Genomic DNA, 9,044 nt, shown 5'->3' with positions numbered 1-9,044 from the left:
TGGATCAGATCGAATTTCGGATCTACTTTTCATAACTGATTCAATCCAATCCAAACTGCACAATGTGCTATAATATTGTTATTTTATTATTATATTTATAATTATACTTATAACATGTTCAATTTGTTATACATTTTTATATTATTTATATATTATTATTATTTAATAAATATTTTATGTTCAAAATATTATTTATTTATTTATTTTAACTAACCTATAATTTTAATTCTTTTGTTATGTTATCGCTAACTTTTTAAGATATTATTAAGACTTGTTATATCATTGTTGATTATTTAAAATTTGATGTTGAACTTGTTATATGTATTTAATTTTTTTAATTTACAAAATCGCAAATTCAATCCAATCCAAACCGCTTGAAATTGGATCGGATCCGATCGGATTTTTTTTAAGTCATCCAATCTAAACAGTACCGCAAGTAAAATTAGTGTTCGGATCGGATGAGTTTTTGACTCAAAACCGATCCAAACTACACCGCGAATACCCCTACTCGTCCTAGTCATCTATATTCTATGATTAGATTTAAGAGGGTTCTACATATAATATGCAGCAACAATAAGAAGTTAAGTTGTGCAGAAATTTGTTTACTGTATTTGTATTTCAATATTTATGGGCATATATAAAATAAAAAACTATGAAACTACCTTTTTTGTTCTTTTAAAGTTGTATATTTTTAAAGTTGCATATGCAATATTTGTTGCACTTATCTCTGCCTGTTTGTTTCTTGGTTGTGGCCTGTTGTCCAATAAATACTTCCCCTTCAACTTCTAAGCTGAAGAGAAATGTCAGAATATGATCCTCGTCATATGTTTTTGTATTATAAGAAGGTAGGTTAAATATTTTCTTTTAAACTAACTCTTGTAAAAGATTCTTGTATAAAATGGAATTATCCTGAATTTTTTAACTTGAAAAAAAAATTAAAATATTATATAAGAAATTTCAATAAATGGCTGTAGGTGATTAAGACTAAACTCTTGAAATCCTCCTAGCAACAATGATAATAAAGCAACCTTAGCTGCTGCATGTTTAGCCTTTCTCAGGGTAAAAAATTCGTTGTCGCATTCATACGCCTGTCCATCAAACTGTCAATCAAATAAAACTTTGAACTTGAAACGCATGGCATGAAGAGGGCCCTCCCACTCGAAAGTTGATAAAATTGTGAACGAGTAAGAAAAAAAAAAGATGAAAAAATTTTATTGATTGTTGATTGAATTGAATTGAATTATGAAGATAAAATTAAACTAAATATATACATAACATTGGCCTATGAAAGATAAAAACAAATAAAGATAGAGAGCTACTTTGATAAAGACGTCTAAAACGTCTTTTTTTAAAGATGTTTTTTAATAATTAAAATTTAATACATATAATCGATTAAATCGTATTATTTTTGTTAAAATTAGGCCAGACAAATTAATTTGATCGGAAAATGGTGAATTAAATTTTGAATCAGTCTAAATTAATATTATTTTTTATAAAAAATGACTACAATACCCCTATTATAGAAAATGACTAAAATACTCTTATTATATATATTAATTTTGAGAATTCTAAATTCTAGCCCTTTTTCTTTTCTATCGTATATGGTTAGAATTTGGAGTTTTCAAAATTAATAGGGATATTTTAATTATTTTTTATAATAGGGATATTGTAATCATGAAATAATATTAATTTAGACTGATTCAAAATTTAATTCACCATTTTTCGGTCAAATAATATAAAATAGGGGTATTTTAGTTATTTTTTATAATAGGGATATTGTAATCATTTTTTAAAAAAATATTAATTTATACCGATTCAAAATTTAATTTATTATTTTTTTTACTAAACTGATTTCTCCGGTTTAATTTTAATAAAAATAATACAGTTTAATTGATTATATGGGTTAAATTTTAATTTTAAAAAATATCTTTAAAAAGGATATTTTTAGCATCTTTATCTAAGTGGCTCCCATAAAGATAAGATAAAGATAAGATAAGATAATAAAGGCTAAAATTATAATTGAATTTATGTATTCTATTAGGTTGCATTTGTGGGTCATGAGACTTCTTTATTGTTGTCATGAGCTAAGGTGGAGGAGTAGTTTAATACGCCCCTGCAAGCTGGTGGATGAAAGATGTTAATAATCCACGGATAAGTTCTGATAAAATTGTTGAGAAAGACACGTCTGACGTGGTGACGCAGAGGGAGATGCGTGCGGCAGAGCTAGAGCTGTGGACGACAAAAATATAAAAGATGTTGTGCTTGAAGGAGAGAGAGCCAACAACAATCTTAAAAAAAAAGCGCGTAGAGTGTGATAAGATTGATCTTCAGAGGGCGCATAGAGTGCAATAAAAGAGGGCACGTAGAGCGCAATAAGAGAGGGCGCATAGAGCGCGATAAGAAAGAGGGCACATAGAGCGCGATAAGAGTGCAGATAGAACTGCTAAAACAGAATGCAGATAGAACTGCTGAAAAGAAGGCGCAGACTGAACTGTGGGGAGAAGGCACAGACGGAACTACCGAGAGAAGATGGAGATGAAACTGCGGGGAAAAGGCGCAAACAGAACTGTCGGAAGTAAGAGCAGACGAAATTGCTGGTAAAGAACACGGGTAACCAAGACCGAGGTAGGATTTTCACCTGATGTAATAAGGATTGGTTGGATCTTGAGTTAAATTGAAAGATTGATTATTCATTGTGGGAGGAGGTTGAAAAAGAAATACAATGATTTCACACCGGAAAGATGATAGCTTATGTATCATCTTCAAGGAGGATACCATGACTCTGATACCATGATAAAAATTGCAAAAGAATAAGAAAAGAAAAGATGAAGAATATTGTACTTTGTATTTCTTGATTGATTGAATTGTAAATTTTGAAGATAAAACTAAATATATATAGAGCATTGGTCTATGAAAGATAGAAGCAAATAAAGATAAAAACAAATAAAGATAAGATAAGATAATAAATGCTAAAATTGTAATTGAATTTATGTATTCTGTTGGGTTGCATTAATGCAAAGTATATCTCAAAATTGGAAGCATGTAAACTAAAGAAAACTCCGAATTCTAGCTGTTCAAATCTTTTAGTTTGCTGCTTCCACTACCAGATATCATTTCGCAGAGACCTACACCAAAATCAAACCAATCAATTGAATCCCAATCTTGTACACCAAGAAAGCAAGGTGACAACAAACCATCGACACCAAAATTCTGCAGCTAAGACGCAGAAATCAATGATTTCACATCCTAAGCAATGAGATAAAGATTGGTTTTGAAAATTGCTGCAGCAAAGATGTGCAAAGATGATTTGATATTCCAAGCAAGAAGAAGATGTAACACCCTAACTTTTAACACCTCATGATCGTACCAAAAGTAAGGTGTTACTAACTTAATTCCTTTTATTATCTATTTATTATTGAACCTTTACGCGTAAATATATCAATGGTTTTACTAAAATTTATAACTTTTCCAACAAGAACAAACAACACATTCACATACTTAATATTATTAATACATTGTAGTATCACATATAAAACAATTACAGAACCTACCCCTTTGAATAAAACTCTAACTAACAAGGTGAAGGGAAAATAAATTCTAATAACTCAACTCGTAAACATATTCCTCTGTGCTCCTGCAACTTTGCAATAAGCCTTCGCACATGTAACTAAAAGGGGTGGAAATAGGGGGTAAGAACTGGGGAGTTCTTAGTAGGGTTGGGGTAGTTAGTTACGTTCGTTTTGCTATTATTAACCAACCGCAACTAACAGCAGAACACATATAAGCATAAATAATAAAAGAACACAGAAGTCAATCAGTCATGCAGCACACACACACAATCCCAGGGTTACATAGCACAGAGATATGCGCAAACAAGCATGATGCATGTCTAGTCCTAACAGGCCATGAGCTCATGTGTCGGTATGTTGCCCGATTCCCGACACTAGTCCTGAGATAAGCGTTTCGTATCGCCGTCCCTATCTCAGCCAACGTCCCTTCCATGAGCGTTACGTGTCGCTATCCTCATGGGAACATTCCTTTCGGTTTCCAGTGAGCGTTAAGCATCGCTGTTCTCATTGAACCGTCCTTATAGTATCAAGTGAGCGTTACGCATCGCTGTCCCCACTAGACACCTGGCACTAAGGCCCAAACAACACTTAATTTCTTTTTAATTTTTGCTCTCTACTCTACTGTGGCAGAAATACCTTTAATTAATACCTTCTTTTTTATCTGCTCTATTATGGCAGACGTTCTTTAGTTTCTTTTATTCTTTTGATTTTGTTCTCTGTTCTTTATTGAATTATATTTCCACTTAACTCAGCAACCTTTGTCTGAGTTTGGCTTCCAGTGCCATAACCTCTGTAAGAAATCTCTGTCTTATAGGTGCGACTTCCTTGAGCCGATGTATGCAGACATAACCTCTGTAAGCAACCTCTGTCTTACAGGTAGGGGTGGCAAACGGGCCTAAACCCGCCGGGCCGGCCCACGTAACCCGCCAAAAAAGGCGGGTCGGGCTGGAAAATTGGGACCGCCAAATAGCAAAAGCCCGCTTAACCCGCACCGCTTAAACCGCTGGTTTTGGCGGGCTTTGGCGGGGCGGGGCGGGCTTCCCCGCCGGGCTTAGTCTTTTTTTAGCAAGGGGTATTTTTATAATTTTTTTTACTAAAACCCAACTTCCCCAACCCAACTTACAAGAGAATGAAGATGAAAATTGGGTGTTTTAGATTATGTTTATTTTGTTTTAGAGACAATATTGTTAATTATGTTTTGGATTATGTTTATTTTGCTTTGGAAACAATATTTATAATTACAAAGACTTTAATGTTTGTGAATACAAAAATTATAATTTGTTTATACTTTTAGAAATTATAATAGTTAAAAGTAAAAAACAAAAGAGATTTTTTTATATCTTTATATTATTATTTAATAGTTAAAAGTTAAAAAAAAAAAAGAGGATATTTGGCGGGCTTAGCCCGCCGGCCCGCCAGCCCGCCGTTAGGCGGGGCGGGCTAGGATTCTGGGACCGCCTCACTAGGCGGGGCGGGGCGGGCCAGCCCGCCAAATGGCGGGCTTCTGGCGGGGCGGGGCGGGCTTCCCCGCTTGCCACCCCTACTTACAGGTGCGACCATCCCCTGAATTGGCCGATGTATCTCTGAAAAGCAAATTTTGATGGACTCACCACCATATCTCTGCTTATCTCATTTTCTTTTCTTTTCTTTCTTTCTTTCTTTCTTTTCTTTCTTATCATTCTACAATATAAATTGTCTTCGCATTATTCCCTCGCCTTTCTCTAAGTGTCTTATGAAAAAAATTATAAAGTTCTTTAATTAAGTATGTGTTCTCTAAAGGTTTTAAGATTACTCTACTTACTTGCTTTCTCGTTAATATTACACATTATAATTTTCTTACAAAATAATATCTTCGATAAATACTAATTATAATAATGATTTATTTTAAAGAAGTAAACATAATCTTAAAGAAGTATTTAAAATAATATTTATAATCTTCTTCTAAAACTTAGTTTATAAAACCTTATTTTTAAGTTTTTATTAATTACTTTCTAAATCACGAACTTTTTAATATTCTATTTTCAACCTCGATATTTTATAAAAGTATATTTGAACCCTTAACCTTTTTCTTTCAAAATATTACTTGTATTTTAATCCTTTTTTGAGTCTTTCGGTTATCAATTTTTCTTAACTTTTAATTTAATCTTTCAACCACCAAATCTCATCAATTTCCTCAAAATACCACATCACAACAGTTCCCGAAACCATTAAAACAACCACAACTAAGCTGTTTCTCATAGCCAAACCAACAAATCACAAGCAATAATAATAATTCAACATAAACTCATTCCAACTCAAACAATAATCAACCAAATCAATATTCACTTATCAAATTCACATTTAATTATTATAAAGCTACCAAACCCTACCTCTGTACGAAATCAAAATAACAAAAGCTTCAAAGAAGCTTTTTGACCGAGCTGCTGAAGAAGAAAACGTCAGAAATCGTCTGTGCCTCCTAGAACTCCAATTAGTCGAACTCAAGGGGAAGGAAAGCTACGTCACTGTCAACCTCCACCGAACAAAAGTGATGCCAACATGTAGAGGAGGAGGATACGAATAATTTTATCGGATTAGATTTTTTATTGAAGTTATGGATCACAAGAAATCAAACCCGAAAAATCAAAGGGAGTCATGGTTTCCTCCCTCACCCACGGTGTAACACCCTAACTTTTAGTACCTCATAATCGCACTAAAAGTTCAGGCGTTACTTACCTCTAAACATTTTTATTCAATACTATCTTTATTTAATATTGAGCATTCGCAAATACGAACCGATACTTTAATTACAAAAACAATAGAAGACCTTATTTTAAATCACTTAATCACAAAAGTATATATATTCACATAGTTGTATATACACAGACTTAGTCAAAGAACCTCGATTACAAGTCCTACCCCTCTAAAAACTAAAAACAATAAACGATGAGAGGGAAAACAAAATCTAACAACTTAACTCGTAAACATAATCTTCAATACTCCTGTAGCTTCACACTAAACCTTCGCACCTATAGCTGAAAGTAGGGGTGTTCATGGCCCAGCCCGGCCCGAAGACCCGGCCCAGCCCCGAACCTTTTAGGGACTAATTTGGTGTGATTTCATCGGGTCTAGGGTCGGGTCCGGGCCATAGCTCGGGTCACCCGAACTCGGCCCGGTGGCCCGGTCATCGTACACAATTAATATTTTGTGTTATTAGTGATGGATGATGACTATTCTTATGTGAAATTTAAGTATTGTAAACCATAATATTTTGTGTTATTAGTCATTATAAGACTATAAGTTAATGTTTTATGTTTAAAATGCATAAGACTTTAGACTAATGCATAATATTGTGTTATTTGTATTGATTTAAATATTTGATGTTATTAGACAATATTAGTATTGATTGTGGTTATGCTTTAATTTTAGAGAAGGTTTAATTCTTGTTATATTTTTCTAAGTGAATTTTACTATGTGAATTGTGAAATCATGGTTGAAGATTAGATGATTTTTACATGCTAAAGACCCGGTTTTCACCCGGCCCGAAAGTGCATAGGTTTCATCGGGTTTAGGGTCGGGTTAGGGTCTAAAAATTAGGCCCGGTCTATATTTCGGGTCGGGCCTGGGTTAGGCCAAACCCGGTGTGGCCCGGCCCATGTACACCCCTAGCTGAAAGGGGGGTGGAGATAGGGGTAAGAATTGGGAGTTCTTAGTAGGGTCGGGGTGTAGAGTTATATTCATTTTATATATACTTGGTCAGCAACAACAGTCAATAAAGTACGAGCCAATTCAGCAATTATAGAATACAGAATCCAATCACAAGCACACACAATCATAGAAAACACACTCACAAACAAATATGCGCAAACAAGTATGATGCATGTCTATCCCTAGTGCAGGTAATGAGCTCATATGTCGGTTTCGACCCGCTCCCGACGTAACTCAGCAACCTTTGTCTGAGTTTGGTTTCCAGTGTCATAACCTTTGTAAGCAACATCTATCTTACAGGTGAGACTCTCTCTAGCCAATGTATGTATCGATAACCCTGTAAGCAACCTTTGTCTTACAGATGCGACCATCCCCTGAATTGGCCGATGTATCTCCGACAAGCAAATCTCGGTGGACTCACCACCAAATCTCATCAATTTCCTCAAAATACTACATCACAACAGTCCCAAAACCATTAAAACAACCACAACTAAGTTGTTCCTCATAGCCAAACCAACAAATCACGAGCATCAACAATAATTCAACAAAATCTCATTCAAACTCAACTAATAATCAATCAAATCAATATTCACGTATCAAATTCACATTTAATTATTATAAAATTACCAAACCCTACCTCCGTACGAAATCAAAATATTCGAAACTCCGAAGAAGCTTTTCGACTGAGCTGCTGAAGAAGAAAACGTCAGAAATCGTCTATGCCTCCTAGAACTCCAATTGGCCGAATTCAAGTGGAAGGGGAGGTATGCCACCGGCAACTTCCATCGAACAAAAGTGACACCAACACGTAAAGGAAGGAGATACGAACACTTTCATCAGATTAGATTTTTTATTGGAGTTACGAATTTTAAGAATTCGAACACCGAAAGTCAAAAGTTCCATGGTTTCTCATTCTCTCTCTCACATGGCCATTCTTTCATTTCTTCTCAATGAAGCATGCACGGCTGATTTGAAAATGAAAATGATGATTATTAATGGTAATAATAATGATTTAGTTAGTTTGGTGACACACGGGGGGTTGGGTGTCATGCATGAGCCACGTGTCAAGTTATAAAGTTGTTGAGTCAGCGGTTCAAATTATAAATATCTTAAACGAATAACTATGAAAATTAGATATATTAAAACACAAGTAATAATATATATGAGTTACTAATATAGATGACATTAGTAACATAACGATAAAAAATTTACGTGAAGCATTAATAAAGCTAAGCTCACCGAAGAATACTGCTATTTACTCGTTTCGGCGGATTTGAAACTTGATAATAATAATAATAATATTAACTAAATTTTATTTTTAAATTAAAAATATCAATTACTTAAATTAAAATAAACATATAATTTTTATTTATTATAAATTACTAGAATTATAATTTTAATTATGTAAAATATTTTATCATAATAAATATATATATATATATATATAAGAATATAAATTTAATTAAATTTAAATAGTTATAAAATTAATTTAATTATTTATAATAAAATAATTTCTAAAAATAAAAAATTTCAATTTATAAAATAAATTATAATTTATTTATATTTATATTTTAAAAAATGTGAATCGTTATTGTCTCTCTCTCCCTTTTTCCAACTTAACTCCGTCATGGAATGAGCAAGATTAGATGGTGAACTTGCTTTGTTAGGTATCAATTATATATATATATATATATATATATACCATTTGCTTTCTTTTTTTGCCTTAATGGCTTCGGAAATAATAATAATAATAATAATTCTTTTATTTTTTAAAAATATCTTATTATA

The 9,044-nt window shown here is 33.1% G+C and overlaps 1 long non-coding RNA gene across 1 annotated transcript; it reads right to left on the bottom strand.

Moving 5' to 3' along the window:
• Nucleotides 1-2,963: 2,963 nt before the first annotated feature.
• LOC140181550 (uncharacterized) lies at nt 2,964-8,566 on the bottom strand. Its single transcript, XR_011876332.1, has 2 exons — nt 7,894-8,566; nt 2,964-3,125 (listed from the first exon to the last, which is right to left on the bottom strand). It is a non-coding gene; the product is annotated as an uncharacterized lncRNA (long non-coding RNA).
• Between the last annotated feature and the right edge of the window lie 478 nt (nt 8,567-9,044).

This window comes from Arachis hypogaea, chromosome 18 (genome assembly GCF_003086295.3).
Source record: "Arachis hypogaea cultivar Tifrunner chromosome 18, arahy.Tifrunner.gnm2.J5K5, whole genome shotgun sequence".
Lineage (NCBI taxonomy): Eukaryota > Viridiplantae > Streptophyta > Magnoliopsida > Fabales > Fabaceae > Arachis > Arachis hypogaea.
Note: the sequence above shows the minus strand (reverse complement) of the source record. Positions and strands in the feature narration are given on the sequence as shown.